Source organism: Nyctereutes procyonoides, unplaced genomic scaffold, assembly GCF_905146905.1.
Source record: "Nyctereutes procyonoides isolate TBG_1078 unplaced genomic scaffold, NYPRO_anot_genome, whole genome shotgun sequence".
NCBI classification, from domain to species: Eukaryota; Metazoa; Chordata; class Mammalia; order Carnivora; family Canidae; genus Nyctereutes; species Nyctereutes procyonoides.
In genome coordinates, this window is record NW_026575047.1 from 45,062,600 (window position 1) to 45,079,754 (window position 17,155).

At 44.1% G+C, this 17,155-nt stretch overlaps 1 long non-coding RNA gene across 1 annotated transcript; it reads left to right on the plus strand.

Moving 5' to 3' along the window:
- The first annotated feature begins 713 nt into the window (after window positions 1-713).
- LOC129510118 (uncharacterized) lies at window positions 714-16,548 on the plus strand. Its single transcript, XR_008664530.1, has 4 exons — window positions 714-868; window positions 12,685-13,114; window positions 16,115-16,239; window positions 16,379-16,548. It is a non-coding gene; the product is annotated as an uncharacterized LOC129510118 (long non-coding RNA).
- Window positions 16,549-17,155: the final 607 nt, after the last annotated feature.

Genomic DNA, 17,155 nt, shown 5'->3' on the forward strand with positions numbered 1-17,155 from the left:
GGGCCTGAATTCTTTAGAAATAGGAATAGGAAATAGACTAACCTGGGTTCAAGTGTTAAGAAAAAAAGTAAGGCCATTGAGAAAAAAGGGATGGGGGAACGAATGCCTAACGCAGTGCAAGAGCCATGTTCCTATTAGTTTCTCTATTGTCCTGCGCACAGACTTGCCAAGGGAAAGGTTACAATCTGGCCTCACATTTGTTTTTGTTTTAATTAATTAATTTATTTATGATAGTCACAGAGAGAGAGAGAGAGAGAGAGAGAGAGGCAGAGACACAGGCAGAGGGAGAAGCAGGCTCCATGCACCGGGAGCCCGATGTGGATTCGATCCGGGTCTCCAGGATTGCGCCCTGGGCCAAGGCAGGCGCCAACCGCTGCGCCACCAGGATCCCTGGCCTCACATTTGTATAGGAAAATGGGGGGATCCCTGGGTGGTGCAGTGGTTTAGCGCCTGCCTTTGGCCCAGGGCGCAATCCTGGAGACCCGGGATCGAATCCCACGTCGGGCTCCCGGTGCATGGAGCCTGCTTCTCCCTCTGCCTGTGTCTCTGCCTCTCTCTCTCTCACTGTGTGCCTATCATAAATTAAAAAAAATAAATACATAAAAATAAAAATGAAAATAAATTTAAAAAAAAAGAAAATGAGAGAGCTGGGGCTTCCACCCTGTCTTGGTCACTCTTTCCTTTTCTCTCTCTCTCTGTTTCTGTTTTTTTGTCAGGAATATGTGGTGGCTGGATCCCTCTCCACGCCCCTTCTGGAAGTCCTCACATTATGGGGCGAGCTTTCGCCTGGAGAGAAGGGCGCAGGGTCAGTGGGACTGCCGGGCTCGAGCTGTAGGAGGAGGCATCATACCCAGCGCAGAGGGAGCAGGTACTACCAGGGTATGGGGCAGTTTGCTGTCTCTGGCTGCTTCAGATGAGGGGTGGCGCCTGCTGGCCAAGCATGCACCCTCAGAAGGTGGATTCCTGGTGGAACTGTTTGAGGAATTCTCCCAGCAGATGGCACAATGCGAAGCCAATTGGCAGAACTCTTCACTTAGGGCTGGCAGTAGGGCTGTCCCTTTGGATTGGGGGGGGGTCACCCCATTATGTTTTCCTGGGTAAGTGCAGGTTCAAAAGTAAAAGACAGCTTAGAGGAGAAGCAGGTCAGAAGGTCTCAGAGTAGCCTGTTAAAGATGGAGGGGCTGTCTTATGTCCCACACTTGGCCTCAGTGAGACGCCACAAGGGAATGGGTGCTGGAGACTTGCTTGTTTTGCACAGACAGAAAGAAGCTGCTCAGGCTGGAAGGCTCCCAGAGGCATTGTCTACTCTTACAAATCCGGCGCGCTTGGTGTCAAGAAGCTCCTCCACAGCCGGTGTTGTGCTGGACCCTGTAGCAGGCATTTACTTAAGGAACATAGCCTCCACCCTTCAGGCATTTGCAGTCCAGTGGGAGGGCTGCGTGGTGTGGGCGAGGGGGGTTGTTGTGTATGCCTGAGCATGGACATGTAGGAGTCGACACTGCAAGGTGGAAGGGAACAAGAAACAGAAAGAAAGTAAGTGCAAATACAAGGTCATGAGATTTAGGAGTTAGGTTGATTGCTAGTTGGAAGGAATACCTTGTGGAAGAGGTATCCCTTGAGATGGTCTCTGATAGATGGATCTGAGTTCCATGTGTGGGTGAATGGGAAAGAAGGTGAGTATTCCAGGCAGAGGAATCACATGAAAAAGGCATTGAGATGGCAAAAGGTGGGTAAGTTCAATAAGGAGTGATTAAATCTAGTTGGAATGTGAATACTGGAGAAGAGACATGATAGAGAAGGGAGTTTAGGGCCATACTGTGGAGGACTTTGGTTGCAGAATGAGCAATAGGGAGCCATCGAGGGTTATTGAGCAGATGCAGAATGATTCAGCTAAAGCTGCACTTTTGGTAGGTCAATAGAAGATGGTTTGGAAAAATAGGAGGTGTGAGGCCAGCAGAAGACCCTAATAATCTTGGCACAATGTTATCGAGAGTGTAACTTAAGGTGCTAAGGGGATATGGGAAAGTAGGGACTGATGGAAGACCCAGATGCTTCATTGGGAAATAGGGGGGTATCAAAGTGTCAGAGGGAGTAAGTGCTCATTACAGAGACCAGGAAGTCATGAGGAGAAGCTTGGAAGGAGTAGGGGTGGATGAACATTGGACCAAACATCATAGTCTCAGCATGGGAGGGAGCCTCAAAAATGAAAACATTACTTGATTTTCCGTTTGATATTATGTCTATGTGTTGAAGCTAAAAACACAGTGCCTGTGCCCATCATAAAAAGAAGTCCTAATTGATTCACGGGCCTTCTTTCCTCTAGGCCAGTCATTTGCTGTCTAATGGTAATGGTCATAATCAACACAAATGAAGGATTTTTTTGTTTTGTTTCGTTTTTCGCTTATTTTTGGTTTAATTTTTAAATTTTTGTTAAAGAAATTAATTATTAGCCTCAGGAATAAAAAGCAAATAAGGCAGTCCTTCACAGTCATTTATGAATTTGGACAACAGAAGAAGGTGACTGGAAAGCAGACTTTTCCATGAGGCCTTGACTGTGCTTTGCTGGCTGCTTTAGCCATGAGAATAGTTGGAAGGTTTAGACAGCCACAGTTGCAGGAGAACAGCTGGAATGTGGTCAGCGAGCATATCTACCCGCCCCACAACAGCACCCACAGAAGCCTGTCCTTGACAATTTAGAAACCTTGAGGCCAGCTGGCATGCTGTGTTCCTTCATGGTGACTTGGTGAAGAGGGCAGGCTTGCTGACTTCTTTATCTCGAGGCAGGATCGGCCTGGCCTGGGTTTTGTTTTGCAGTCATTGACTGAGTGCCAAGCCTGCCAGAACATTCTCTATGTGTTTTAGGTGCTTCCTCAGTCCTCATAACACTCTATGGGGTGGGTATAAGTATCCATATTTTATAGGGAACTGAGGTTCAAAAAAGTTAAGCGAGTTGATGAGTGTATAGTAGAGTCAGGATTGGAATCCACATCCATCTGAATCCTAAACCAGTGCATTTCCCACTAAACATGTGGCCCCCTTTTACTTACTGTCCTTTCCCTACCTTTCCTGATGGGCTTATGCCAGAAATGCCTACACTTGCCACTCTGGGGAACAAGCTTGTGCTCCACTATCTATAGCGCTGTCAAAGCTGGTGGAGTATGAATGTATGGTCACCTTCAGCCAAATGCACCCAGTGTCCACAGATTGTTTTCCTAGTGGACTTGGAGAGCTTTGTCAGTTTTGCGAACCACGGAGAAGTGTAGGGAGATCCGGGCTTATTTCAGTATTCAGTGGAACTTACTATGAAGTAACTGAGTCACACATATTTCTGGGTATCTTAAAATTGGTCTCTAAATTTGGACCTTTTGGGAAGTAAGCTCACAGGCTGATATAAACAAATTCTCATAGTAATCAACTAGGGTTTTTGGCTTGCTCCCTGACTAACCCACCACATTTAAAAAGTAATTGATTCATTAACATATGAGAGCCAGATCCCACAGACTAGCCTCTCTGGAACAAACTCAATTCAATAATTAACCCTCCTCCCCCCCAAAAAAAATATTTTCCCAGCAGATTTAATATTAGATTGCATGGTTTTAAAATTTTGCTCTATCAATTGTTAAGCATTTATTAAGAAAGAATATAAAACTTAAAATATTTTTATAAATAATGGCATGTAAAACAAAATCTTTCACGCATGGTTACAGTCTTGTTGATTTTGGTTTTCAACTTAAACTCAGTTTTAATTTTTTTTAAAGATTTTATTTATTTATTCATGAGAGACACACAGAGAGAGAGGCAGGCAGAGACATGTGCAGAGGGAGAAGCAGGCTCCACACAGGAACCCGATGCGGGACTCGATCCTGGGACCGTGGGATTACGCCCTGAGCTGAAGGCAGATGCCCAACCACCGAGACACCCAGGCATCCCTAATTTTTAATTTTAATTTTAATTTTTTAAAAAAGATTTTATTTATTCATGAGAGAGAGAGAGAGGCAGAGAGGTAGAGACATAGGCAGAGGGAGAAGCAGGCTCCCTGTGGGGAGCCCAATGTGGGACTTGATCCCAGGACTGTAGGGTCACAATCTGAGCCAAAGGCAGATGCTCAATCATTGAGCTACCCGGATACTCCCTTAATTTTGAATTTTTTTAAAGATTTATTTTAGAGAGAGAGAGAGTGTGTGTGTGCAAATGGGGATGAGGGGCAGACGGACCGAGAGAATCTCAAGCAGACTCCCTGATGAGCCTGGAGCACAACATGGGGCTTGATCTCATGACCCTGAGATCATGATCTGAGCCAAAGTTAAGAATCAGATGCCCAATCGACTGAGCTACCCAGGCGCCCCTAAACTGGGTTTTGAAGGTATTGACTCTAGTCCACAGACTAGACAAATTCGACCATGGGCCAGAATGGGGAAACTCAAGCATCTATGTATTGTTTGGAGGTACTGTTTGAGGGGCTTAATTATTATTTAACAAAAGAAGCCACTGGTATTTAAAATATATGAATCATGTTGAGGTGATGTATTAGTTAAGGCAAGGCTGGACTGCTGTACGAAGGGACCTGACAATAGTATGACTTGAAGATTAAAGTTGATATTTTTTCTCTCTCACATACCCAGGCCAGGTGAGCTTTCCAGACTGATGGCAGACTTAGCACCATGTGGTCATTCAGGGATTCAGGTTCCTTCTGAGTCATTGTTCCACAATCTCTCCAAAGCCTTATTGTGATTGGCATAATTGAAGCTGGCTTACTGCCAAGCCTGGCTTGCAGCCTGTAGGAAGGGGAAAGAGTGCAGAGGAGCCACGGGTTCTGCTTGCATCATCATTTCTTCTAATGTTCCACTGGAGAAAGTTGTATGTCCACACCTAGCTGCAAGGGAAGCTGGGAAATTAGTGCAGTTAGGCAGCCATTGTGCTCCTTCTGTGTTACAAAGGAGCTGAAATTTCGGGGCTTACCTAGCCATATTTGTCACTCAACTAGCATTTGGGTATATGTTGGTAATCCAGCATGGCAGAGAGGAGGGCATACTGACTCTGGACCCCGAAGACCTGGGCTTGAGTCTCTGCCACTCTGAACTGGGCAGGCTACCTCATCCCTCTGAGCTTTGCTTGTTTCAACTGCTGTGCCATCCTGAAGGGCTGTGGGAGGATTGTAACACAGCAGGTGCTTGATGGCCTCAGTTGAGGTAGCAAGGAATGAAAACTAGCCGAGGTAGTTTGAGGAAAGGGAGATTTAGTTTACAGTGCCAGTCATCCCACAGAACCCAGAGGCAGGAGGTACAGATGAACCTTGGCAGGAAAGGACTGGAAATGGAGCTGGAGGCATCTGAGGGGAACCAGAAGAATGAAGATGAAGTCTTCAGAGTCATCCATCCATTAGCAAATACTGTTGGTACTAACTCCAGAATAAATTCTAATTGTGTTCATTTCTCTCCATTGCCATCTGCTATCCTGGTCCAAGCCACTCTTAAGCCTGGTGTGGATGATTGCAGCTGCCCCAGTGACTGGTTTCCCTGCCTCCATTCTTGTGCTTTCATCTATCTATCTATCTATCTATCTATCTATCTATCTATCTATCTATCTATTTATTTTTAATTTTTTAAAAAGATTTTATTTATTCATTCATGAGAGACACACATACAGAGAGAGAGAGGCAGAGACACAGGCAGAGGGAGAAGCAGGCTCCATGCAGGGAGCCTGACGTGGGACTTGATCCCGGGTCTCCAGGATCAGGCCCTGGGCCAAAGGCAGGTGCTAAACCGCTGAGCCACCCAGGGCTCCCCCATTCTTGTGCTTTTAAATCTATTCTTTCTCACAGTGGCCAGAGTGAAGTTTAGTAACATTGATGCGATCATACTTCCTGTTTGAGACCTGGATTTCTTTCCATAGCACCTAGAATGACATCCCAGTTCCTTACTCTGGTTTACTAAACCCCACATGATCCAGCCCCTACCCCCTCTCTGGCCTCATTGACCACTCTGCCTCTCTCTCACTTAGCTTTACCTACATGGTCTGGCTAGATCTAAACACGTCGTCTAAAGCTTAGTCCTGCCTCAGGACCTTTGCACAAGCTGTTTTCTATGCCTGGACCACTCTACTTTATCCTTCTCTTATTCAGATTTCAGTTTAAAATTCGGAAACATCACTAGTATGTCAGCTACTTTAATTCCTTGCATAGCAGTTCTCACATTATGATAATTGTCTCACCAACTTATTTATTGTTATCCAATCCTCAGTCCCCATCATCCCAGTAAATGCAATCTTTATAAGAGTAGGAGATGATCCATTTTGATCTTTGATGCATTCTTCTTGCTTAGTAATATTTATTGATCGAAATGATGAGTTAACACAAAAGAATGTACATTTACTATTCTTTCTTTAAAAGATTATTTATATGAGGCAGAGAGAGATCTCAAATGGGAGGAGGAGCTGAAGGAGAGGGACAAATAGATTCCATCCTGAGAATAGAGCCAGACACGGGGCTGGATCTCACCACCCTGAGCTGAAATCAAGAATCAGATGCTCAAACAACTGAGCCACCCAGGTGCCCCAACACTTCCTATGCTTGAAACTCTTTTATAACTTAACAGTATATTTTAAACTGCTTTCCTTTTCAACAGATGAACAGCTACCATATCACGTAAGCTTCCCCTGTTCGATCACTTAGGTATACCAAAGCAGATTTAATCAACTCCTGCTGTTGGGATATTTAGAGACCATCCTTACATAAAGATATCTCTGGTCATTTTTCTTTTTTTTTTTATATGACATTTTTCATTATTTCCTAGAATACATTTATGCAGGTGAAGTATTGGAGGATATGCGGGTTCCTGAGGTTGGCCCTGTAAATTAAAACTGGCTTCCAGAAAAACAGCCATTGTTTCTGTTTCTCCTAAGGGGTGGGTTTCCTCAGAACTTAGGAAGCAAAATCTATTGTAACATTATTTTGCCAATTGGATGCACTAAAAGTGCACTCACTGTGTCACTCACCAAATCTCACTGTGTCAATTCACATTTTTAAAAAGTTACCAATGGTGCTAAATATTTTAGATCTATTTGCTGGCCCTTTGTATTTATGTCTTTTGTCTGTTTCTGATGGCCTGTCCACCCCCTTGTCCCCTTTTCAAAATGAGCTTCACCTCCATATGTTACTTCTTGGTGGCCAGTTTCCTCTTTCATCCTCAGAGGCACATATTCAGGTGAGAGAATATTGGCAGGAAGGGAGGAAATTGATTCTCGCCTTGCATGCCAGGCTCCCAAGAGGCCTCATCCTTCCTCCCATTAGAATTTAAATTGGTCAGGGCCCGTGCTAGAACGTGCATTTGTGAAGAAATTCAACTGTGACTAAGAGGCCAGTGTGATACAACTCTGGTCACAGGCACGTTCCCCTTTCAAAGGCTTCCAATCCCTTACAAATTGCTTTGGGGTGACAAAGCCCCTCACCGCCTGCCTAGCACAGAGTTGGAGCATCAGGATCTTCATCAGAAAGAAGGCATCCATTTCTCCATTCTGTAGATCTGTGTCGAGCCAACTACACTGCAATCCGAGGGGTATCCGTTGAGCACTGAAGTTTTGCAGACTGGTGGAGGTCTTGAGATGCCGTGCTGGGTCTTTGCGGGGCATTTGGAGCAACGTAGGCCTTATGGTAAGATGAAAGCAGGAGGCCTTCCTTCCACGGCTGACACCCGAGCCAGCCACACCACAGTGCTAAGGCCAGGCCTCTGTCCCCTTGGAAGTTAAAGCTTCAGGCGTACACCGGTCTGGGAAACCCACACTGAAGCGGTGCCCAACAACCGATGAGTAATGGCCACATTTTGGTCATCAGTCTTTCATTTGTCTGCTTTTTCTCCAGGGAGGGGACGGCTTTCAGAGGAGTTGATTCCTTCTCATGGACATTTCCCAGAGAAGTTCACAAGAAAACATTGGGACCCTCAAACTGTCTAATCTTCGCTGAGAGATGATGGAGAGATAGGCTAGGTCCCCACACACAGCCAAGGGAGGGGAGACCCGAAGCTTCTACCCCAAACCAAGGCTTCTGGAACAGTGGTTGACTTTTCAGAAAGCTTGAGGTTCATTGTCAACTCACGGGCTGTGCTTTACTCTGGAGGGTTTCTCTTTCTCCGTGTGTGTGCATGCACGTATGTGCCTGAGTTAAAGCACTCTTTCTTTAAAAATGTGCTAGTAGAAAGTAGTTGTTTCAAAAATATCCTTTCTTGGCACAATGAAGAGCTAGTGAATGTGTATTTTTCTTTTTCTTTTCTTTTCTTTTTTTTTCTCAAAAGATCTGTGAGCTTCCAAATTAAATCATTGGATCTACTGATTTCATGGATAGGCTCTCCATGTAATCGTGCCTATGTGGTCTGTTTTAATGGGGAGCCCAGGGGACTTTTTGCAGTGAGCCCCAAAAGGATGACATCAACTCATTTCAGTTGCCAAGAAGGTCTTTTCCTCACCCACAGTGGGAATGAGGCCTCCTGTGGCATCACTCTGAGGAGGCAGCAGTGCTCCCCACTTCTGGTGGGCCTCCTCTTGGCTCCTGGGCTGACACAGCTATGGGAGGTAGCACGGGGTGTGGGGGATGGTGGTGTGAGGTTCTCTGATCCCAGGCCTGAGAAGATTCCGGAAGGAAAACCAAGTAGGCAAAGTAAGAGCAGAATCTCCTCAATGACTGTCTCTCTTTCTTTCCTTCCCTACCTCCCAGCTTCCTCAGATGGCTTCATTTTAGGAATCTCAGGGCCTCCAGGGAAATTTTAGGCAGCGGAAGTTAACTGGCCTGTTTTTAAATAACCGGGGTCTGGACATTGGATTTTTAATTTTAGAAAATGCTGAAAATAAGGCAAAAAAATAAATATAAGTAAATCGAATCTTCCCGATTTTTCCCGTCGTTGGAAAAGCATGACAGAGCTGTCGGAGTCAGCTGGAAAACATACAGAACCAGTTAAATGGATGCAGAACAATGGCAGACAGGGGTCCCCTTGTCGCTCTCCGTGTCATCATCCTTGCTAATTCTCAGCGCGGAGACGTTAGGGGTGTTCTTACGAGATAAGAGGCCAGTCTCATATTCCTGGGAGAACAATCCCCTTGGGTCTGCAGTAAGATCTTGGATGTGACCTATGGCTTCTGTGTCACAAAGGATCAGTGATTGCAATTCAGTAATAGAACAGGTCAAGCCCATTTTTTCTTCCCTCCCTCCCTCCCTCCCTCCTTCCTTCCCTCCTTCCCTCTCAAAGATAACCTCAATTTCTTTGGAATTATATTTAATCTTAGAGATATGGGAGGCAAGGCTGGAATCCACAGTCACTGTGTTTCAGCCAACTTCCCCGTTTTCTGTGTTATACGTCGATAGGCACCGCCTGGTGCTCCGTGGCGCTGAGTCCTATGGAGACCCCATGGTTTGCTTTTCTGCCCGTCTTGGTGGCTTTGCTGGTTTTCATACTACAGAGCTGGGGGTGAAGGTAGGTGTGTGGGGCAGGTGTACTTTTGGAGATCAGAAGGTAATTTACAGTCTTTGTAAAGGTAACAAAGGAGACCTCACAGCAGTGCAGAAAGCTCCTGGGATGCGTGGCTGGCAGCATCTTTCCCAGAGGGCTGGGGCTGGCAGTGCATGCCTCGCAGAGAGGGGTCCAGGCACAACTCAGAGGGGTCAGCCTTGGGGCAGGCGGGGTTCTGCAAGGGGTAGACTGGGGAGGGAGATTCTCAAGTCCAACAGGAAGGTCTGCAGCCACCTGTTCCCTGCAGAGGAACAGGAAAGCCTGGGGGGCAGGTGAAGGGCAGGGAGTCTTCCAGGAAAGCAGGTGGAAGATTGCCTTCAGTGAAAGAATATCCAGGGGACCTGGGAGCTGGTGCTTCAGAGCCGTGGAGACCCCCGGTGTCTGGGAAGACGAACTATCCCGAAGTCACGGCCACTTCAGCTGATTAAACATTCTGCACACTTTTATAGTTTGAGTGCTTTTATTATCCAAAAAATAGTCATAATGAAAAAATCTAAAATTAAATTCTTAAAATGATTTGTGAAAGTATAACCCAATCTACATATAACTGAAAAATAGCACTTAGGTGTGTGAGGTGTGTCATGTGCTCTGGGGAATGGTGTGTGTGTGTGTAGGTCCTCTGCCTCTGTCCCCAGATGCCCGGGGCCCACCGCCTGCCTACCAGGGCAACCAGTAGACTCGAAATTCAAAGACATCAGGCCCCTCCCCTGCTGGGTTCAGTGATGGAAATCAAGGAGCTTACAAATCCTTGTCTTCAGCCCAGATTCAGTCCTGATTTTGAACACTTACATCCAAATGCTCTGAGCTACATGGATATTTTAGAGGCAAAACTCAACATTCCCAGACCAAATTCTATTCTGGATTTCTTCCTCTTCCTCAGCAGGAAGTCACCTCCCCCTGTCCTGGTCACTACGTTTGGCCCATTTTACTTCTGAAAGCCTTTTTGGAATCCCCCATGCCCACCTTTCTCTGTCCTTTGGCTGTCATGTACTGGCTCAGGCTCCCAGTGGCTGTTATCAGGGACTATTGGAATCCCTTCCAAGAGCAACCTTTCGGAAGTGCCCATTTGCCACCCTACTCCTGTGCTTAACACCCTACCCCATGAAAAGATGGTCAACCTCCGTGGTCATTTGGGAAATGCACATCGGAATCACAAGACACCACTACACACCTATCAGGATGGGTAACATAAAAATAGTGACATCACCAAATGCTGGTGAGAATGCAGCCAAGCTGGATCGCTCATACATCGCGTTGGGGAATGTAGAATGGACCAGCTCTGAAAAACACACTCTGGAAAACCCTCTGGGAAATATTTGGGTAGTCTCTTAACAAACCAAACATGCCGGGGGTGGGGGGCAGGGTGGCTCAGTGAGTTAAATGTCTGCCTTCAGCTCAGGTCATGATCCCAGAATCCTGGGATCAAGCCCTGCATCGGGCTCCTGGCTCAGTGGGGAGCCTGCTTCTCCCCCTCCTTCGGCCCCCTCCCCTCTGCTTATGCTCTCTCTCTCTCTCTCAAATAAATAAATAGAATCTTTAATAAACAAACAAACAAACGTGCACTTACCAGAAAGCCCAGCAAATGCACTTCTGAGCATTTACCCTAGAAGAATAAAAACTCACGTTCACCCAGAAACCTATAAACAAATGTCGAGAACAGCTTTATTTGTAATAGCCCCAAATTGTCCTTCCATAGCCCAGGTGTCCTTCAAAAGGTGGTTAAAAAAACTGGGACACATCTGTGCCATGGAGCACCACCCAGGAATAGTAAGGAGCCAACCACTTATACGTTTACCAGATTGGATGCATCTCCAGGAAATTTAGCTGAGTGTAAAAGGCCAAGCCAAGAAGCTGTGTATGAATGAGATGAAGGTACGATTCCATTTACATACCATTCTTGAAATGATAACATTTTATAAATGGAGGACTGGGGTTTGGGATGGAGAGCAGAGTTGGAGGGGTGTGGGCATGATCACAAAAGGGCAGCATGAAGGGTCCCTGTAGCATTGGGATTGTTGCATAGCTTGACTGTGGTGGTGGATACCAGAACCTACATAGGTGCTAAGATTGCATAGACGAACACATACACACACCCACACACAAGTAAAACTGGGAAATCCAAGTACGTTGATTTTATTAGTGTTAATATTCTGACTATGATATTGTACTAGAGTCTTGCAAAAAATTACCGGGGGAGAAACTTGGTAAAGTATAAGATTTTTTTTTTTAATTTTTAAGTAATCTCTACACCTAATGTGGGGCTCGAACTCACAACAGAGATCAAGAGTTGTATGCTCTACTGATTGAAGCCAGCCAGGTGCCCCAGAACATTTTCCATATTATTTCTTATAACTGTGAATCCATAATGATCTCAATTAAAAACTTGTTAAAATTTGAAAATGTACTGATATTAAAATTTATTTTGGTGTGGTGAAATATACATAACATGAAACTTATCACTGTAGCAGTTCATAAGTGTTCAGTCCTGGGGCATTGAGTACCTTCATGTTGTTGTGTAACCATCACCACTGTAAATCTCCAGAGTTTTTTCATCTTCCCTAACTCATACTCTGTGCCCATTAAATACTCACCTCCCATTCTCCCTTCTGCCATACATTTGAGAAAAACACCAAGCCCTCTTGAGCATCTCATCACCCACAGAGCAAGCTTTGTCAGTGTCCTCGATCTGTCCACAGTCCTTTGAACCCTTTCTTGCCTCATCCCATCCTTGTTGGGATACCTCCTCTCCACCTTGCAGATTCTGTTTCAGGGTCCTTTTAAGGACCGGGGGGAGACCAACATGTTCACATAGTCATAGGTTTTTGTAAATTTGCAAGAAATAAATTTTTTTTTCACTGCAATCAGGAGTCTTGGTCATTTCTTGTCCATGTTCCCTGCTGCCCTTGACATGCCTAAAGTTGTTGACTACTTCCTTTGTTGAATCTGTTACATGTCTTCTTCTTCTTCCTCTTTTTTTTAAGAAGTTATTTATTTATTCGTAAGAGACACAGAGAAAGAGAGACATAGAGGGAGAAACAGGCTCCCTGAGGGAAACCCGATACGGGACTCGATCCCAGGACCCTGGGATTATGACCTGACCCAAAGGCAGACACTCAACCATTGAGCCACCCCAGATGTCTCTGTTACATGTCTTCTTTTTGGATTGGCCAAGTTTGGGTTTCTCTTTCAGGAGTTTAAGTGTCATGAGAACGTCTGCCCACGATGAAGCTGTTCGAGCTCTGCAGTATAGGATGTGTCAAGAGCCCTAAAAATATATTTTTGAAGACTTGGAAAAGGAGATTGAACATAAACGAAGGGCACAAAGCTTTCTCAAAACATTGACAAACCTTCAATATGCATTTTTCTTAGAATTTGGAAAGATGCTTTGGAACACTTCAATAAAAGTGAGAAATCACAGACTTCTAATTTGGATGAAAGTAAACGTATTGTGTCATCTTTAAATTTATTAAAGAACTGGGAGCAACAAAAGTATAGAGAAACTGGATCCTTATGCTGCACACCCGAAACTAATGTAACATCATGTATCAACTCTACTCAAATGAACAAATAAAAAATGAAAATGCAAAACCAAGCCAAAAAAGAACTGAGAGCAAATTCAGGTAAACTTAATGGATTATATACAAAATATGATTAAAAAAATGAAATCAATAGAAATCATCCTGACATTAAAAAATTGTAAAACTTTAAAAAAGATATGTCAAAGGCAGAAATTCATTAAGAGAAGTATTCTGTTTTTAATGGAAGTGATGACTAAATCCTCAGATTTTTTTTATAATCCAGTTAATAAGAGGAGTTAATCATTTGAACACACTGGGAAAAGATTTAAGTTTCTTGCTGATTTGCCTCAAAATACTGACATCAACAATGTAATTTAAACTTACAACACATTATAATGAGGGAATCAACAGCAAACTGGTTAATAAGTTTCATCAATTCAGAGAATTTGAGGACTGCAAGATTAGTCACTGCCTAAGAATACTTGAAATATCCTGAAATCTCACAGCTCATATATAAACTTTCAGAGGTTTTCTCAGTTTTGACAAAAATTCTGAAATCTACATGACCACACCAGAAATTAGCGGGAAGTGCAAAGAATTTTTCTAAACTGTTAAGAATAAAAATAAAATTTCGATCATCCATGTCAGAAGAAGGGCTACATTATCCATTTTCTCTGTAAAAAGATAAAATAAAATAATTGCATTGTCATAGGATGAGGCAGCCAAAGAGTGGGCAGGACAAATATATAGGGATAAAGGTATTGTAGAAGTGGATCCGAAAAATTACGAAAGAAGTAATTCTTTCTCTTCCTTCCTTCCTTTCTTTCTTTCTTTCTTTCTTTCTTTTCTTTCTTTCTTTCTTTCTTTCTTTCTTTCTCTCTCTCTCTCTCTCTCTCTCTCTTTCTTTCTTTCTTTCTTTCTTTTTGGATAGTGTAATGTTTGTAGTATTTGATCAACTTTTAGAAATTTACGGTGTGGTGTTTTCTTGTGCTAAGTGAATATTCATTTTGGCACCTATATTTGTGTTCCTAACTTTGTATTTTAAAGGGCACTTCCCAGATTACATTAGTGTCAGGGTCTCACAAAATCTGAATTTACCCACGCCCAACTTCTCTGCTCACGTGTCTTAGCTGCATAACTGCCAGGCATGTTATAAGACTCCTGTCTCATAGTGTCCCTCCTAACACATTAATAAAGTAAAACCTAAAAGCCTTTGTATGTGCTTTTATTTTCCCTACTACAAACAGTATCATATGATGGACAAGAACATACACTCAGGCCCTTGCTGCCTGGGTTCAAATTCCAACAGCTGGCCTGATAGCTTTGTGACCTCAGGCAAATCCCCTATGTTCTACAGCTTACAATTTTCTTCTGGAAACCAGGGGTAATAGTTACATTCCTGAAAGTAGCATTGCTACAGTAGTGATTTTAAAAAGCCTGGCACATGTTGCCAGTACCTAGCAAGGTATTTGGCAGAAAACCTGGCATGCAGTAGGTGCTCAGTAAAGGTTGGGGGGGCCTTGACTGTGTGGATTGGTTGCAGAGCAGCTGAGGCCCATGGCTTCACACGGTATGATCTTCAGTAAATTTCTCTCTCTAGTCCTGGATTTTGTTGATATGAAAGAGTGGTTTCCAAATCAAATCTTCCTAGCTCCCCAAATCCTGTGGGTTAGTAAACATAAAATAATATGTGATTTTATTACTCACTAGAGTGAATATTCGGTGAAGCTCAATTTTAGTTCTCTTGACAATTTCTGGATTTTTGCTCTTGACTCTGATTCTTCAAATATTTTCTGTAAGTGAGCACGATATAAATAGCAACAACATCCCAACTCCAGACTTTGTGACTACAAGTTCATAGTAATCTTATTTTTAATAGTTGTCAGTCTTTAATATCTTTATTTCCCTCCCTTTAAGGAGTATCCATAGTAACTTGCATTTTTACAAATTTCTTGATTTGGGAGGTATATGTTTATGATAGCTAATTTTGTGGGTCCACTTGGCTAGGTTATGGTGTCCAGTTTGGCCGAACACTAGTCTAGATGTTGTTGTGAAGGTATTTTTTAGATATGCTTAACATCTGGATTCAGTTGACTTTAAAGAATGTGTCTTCCGCGATGTGAGTGGACCTCATCCGACCTCCTTTCCTTTCATCGAGAGGAAAGATGGTTTAGGGATAAGAAGCTTTGCCTCAATACTGAAACAGAGAAACCCTGCTTGAGTTTCCAGCCTGTTGGCCTGCCTGGCAAAATTTTTTGCTAGCCCTCACAATCATGTGAGCCAATTTCTTAAAATAAATCTCTGCGTGTATATATCCGGTTTCATTTCTCTGGAGGACCGTGACTATTGCAGCACTCAAACAGGTCAGCTCTAGACATATGAGGAGCACGCATCCACTCATCGATTCATCTAGGCAGTAATAATATACGTATGTAGCATTCTGAAGGGCACTGGGCATGATTTGTAAAATATCACAGACCCCTACAGGATGGTTCCCTAAAAATGCCCTGTAGAATCTCATGAAGCAATAACGAAATAAGTATTATACAAGCTGGGAGACATACTGCAGGTTTGGTTAGACAAAGTCCCCCTTTCTAGGAACTCCAGAGTCTATGTTCCTCATGGTTAGAAGATTAGATGTTGAGCGGAGTGTTCCAAAAATGAGATCCTGACCCAGCATAGATGGACCCATAGATGGCCACTATGCTAAGTGAAATCAACCAGTCGCAAAAGGACAAATACTGTATGATTCCATGTGCATGAGGTACCTGGAGTAGCCAAATGCAACAGAGGGAGAAAGGGTGCCAGATGCCAGGGGGTGGGGGAAGGGAGAGTGGGGGAGCAGTTTGGGAGGATGAGAAAGTTCTGGAGACAGATGGTGGTGAAGTTTGCACAACAGTGTGAACACACTTAATGCCACTGGACTGTATGCTTTGAAATGGCTAAAGTTGATAAATTAGGTAAAAATGGTAAATTGTATGTTATATGTATTTTATTACCAACCCCCTCCCCAAATTCGTTTTCTAGGGCAACGAATCTGGGAACTTAACATTGAGACTACTTCGCCATCCCAAAAGCTTACTTTCCATTCTTTCACCCTAGCTTACCTTGCACCTGTCTCCCCAACATCACCATCTCAAGACATTCATTTAGACAGGAATGTGGCCACGACTAGGACAAACCCAATGGTGCCCAGAAGGACAAAAAAGTGCTGGAAGATGGAAAAGGTAAGCCAGGAGAGCTGGTGGAGGGCCTTCCTTCAAGCCCCAGAGCCCCAGATCCTGTCTGGGGCAGGATCACAAGTAGTGCCTGGGGGAGGTGATCGCCAGACCTGCTTGGGTTTCTAAGACCACACTTCTCCATCAGCATAGGTGGGGCCCAGCCTTCTCTCTGCCACCTCCATCATCAGGCAGTCGGGATGACCATTCCTGGGGCGCCCCATTGTCACCTCCTTGGAGGACCAGAGGAAACCAGAGTTTGCAGCCTTCCTTCTGGGAGACAAAGTATGGTGGCCGTGAGAGATGGAAGGTTGAGAAGAAAAGGTAGGACAGGTTCCCAGGGACTTGCTGTCCTCTCGGCAGCCACATGCTGCTGGCTGGGGCTGCAGCCCCATTGTCCTACAGGCTTCTCACTTCTCCCAACTAGAAATGTTGCCCTTGCATCAACACAGTGGTTAAATACCTCTAAATAATTCATAGTTCTCTTGAACTGGTGTTCTCTGCCTGCTTCTGCTTTTCTGGTTGCTTTTGCTTGTCTTTTTCCTTTTTGATTCAAAGGTGGTATTAATAATTTATGAGCAAACGTGTGGTCACATACACTCATGCTGTCACGCGGAGGGAGAGGAGGCCCCCCCTTTACTCTGCGTGTCAAAATCAATACGAGGTAAGTTAGAGCTTCCAACATCCGGCTCTTTCCTGCTCTTCTTGGAACAGAAAGGAGGGTCAAGTCTATGTATAGGTTTGGCCTGAAGCAAGCTCAAGAGCTTTTTATTCTGTTCAGCAACGTTGACAGGCGCTGGGTCCCGGCAGACTTTAAATAGAGCAATCATACATTCTGTGACAAAGAGCACCGAGGGAGAGAAATTAGGAAACGGAAGATGGAATGTTATTTTTTTATTCAGCCAGGACTTCAAAAGATGAGGGA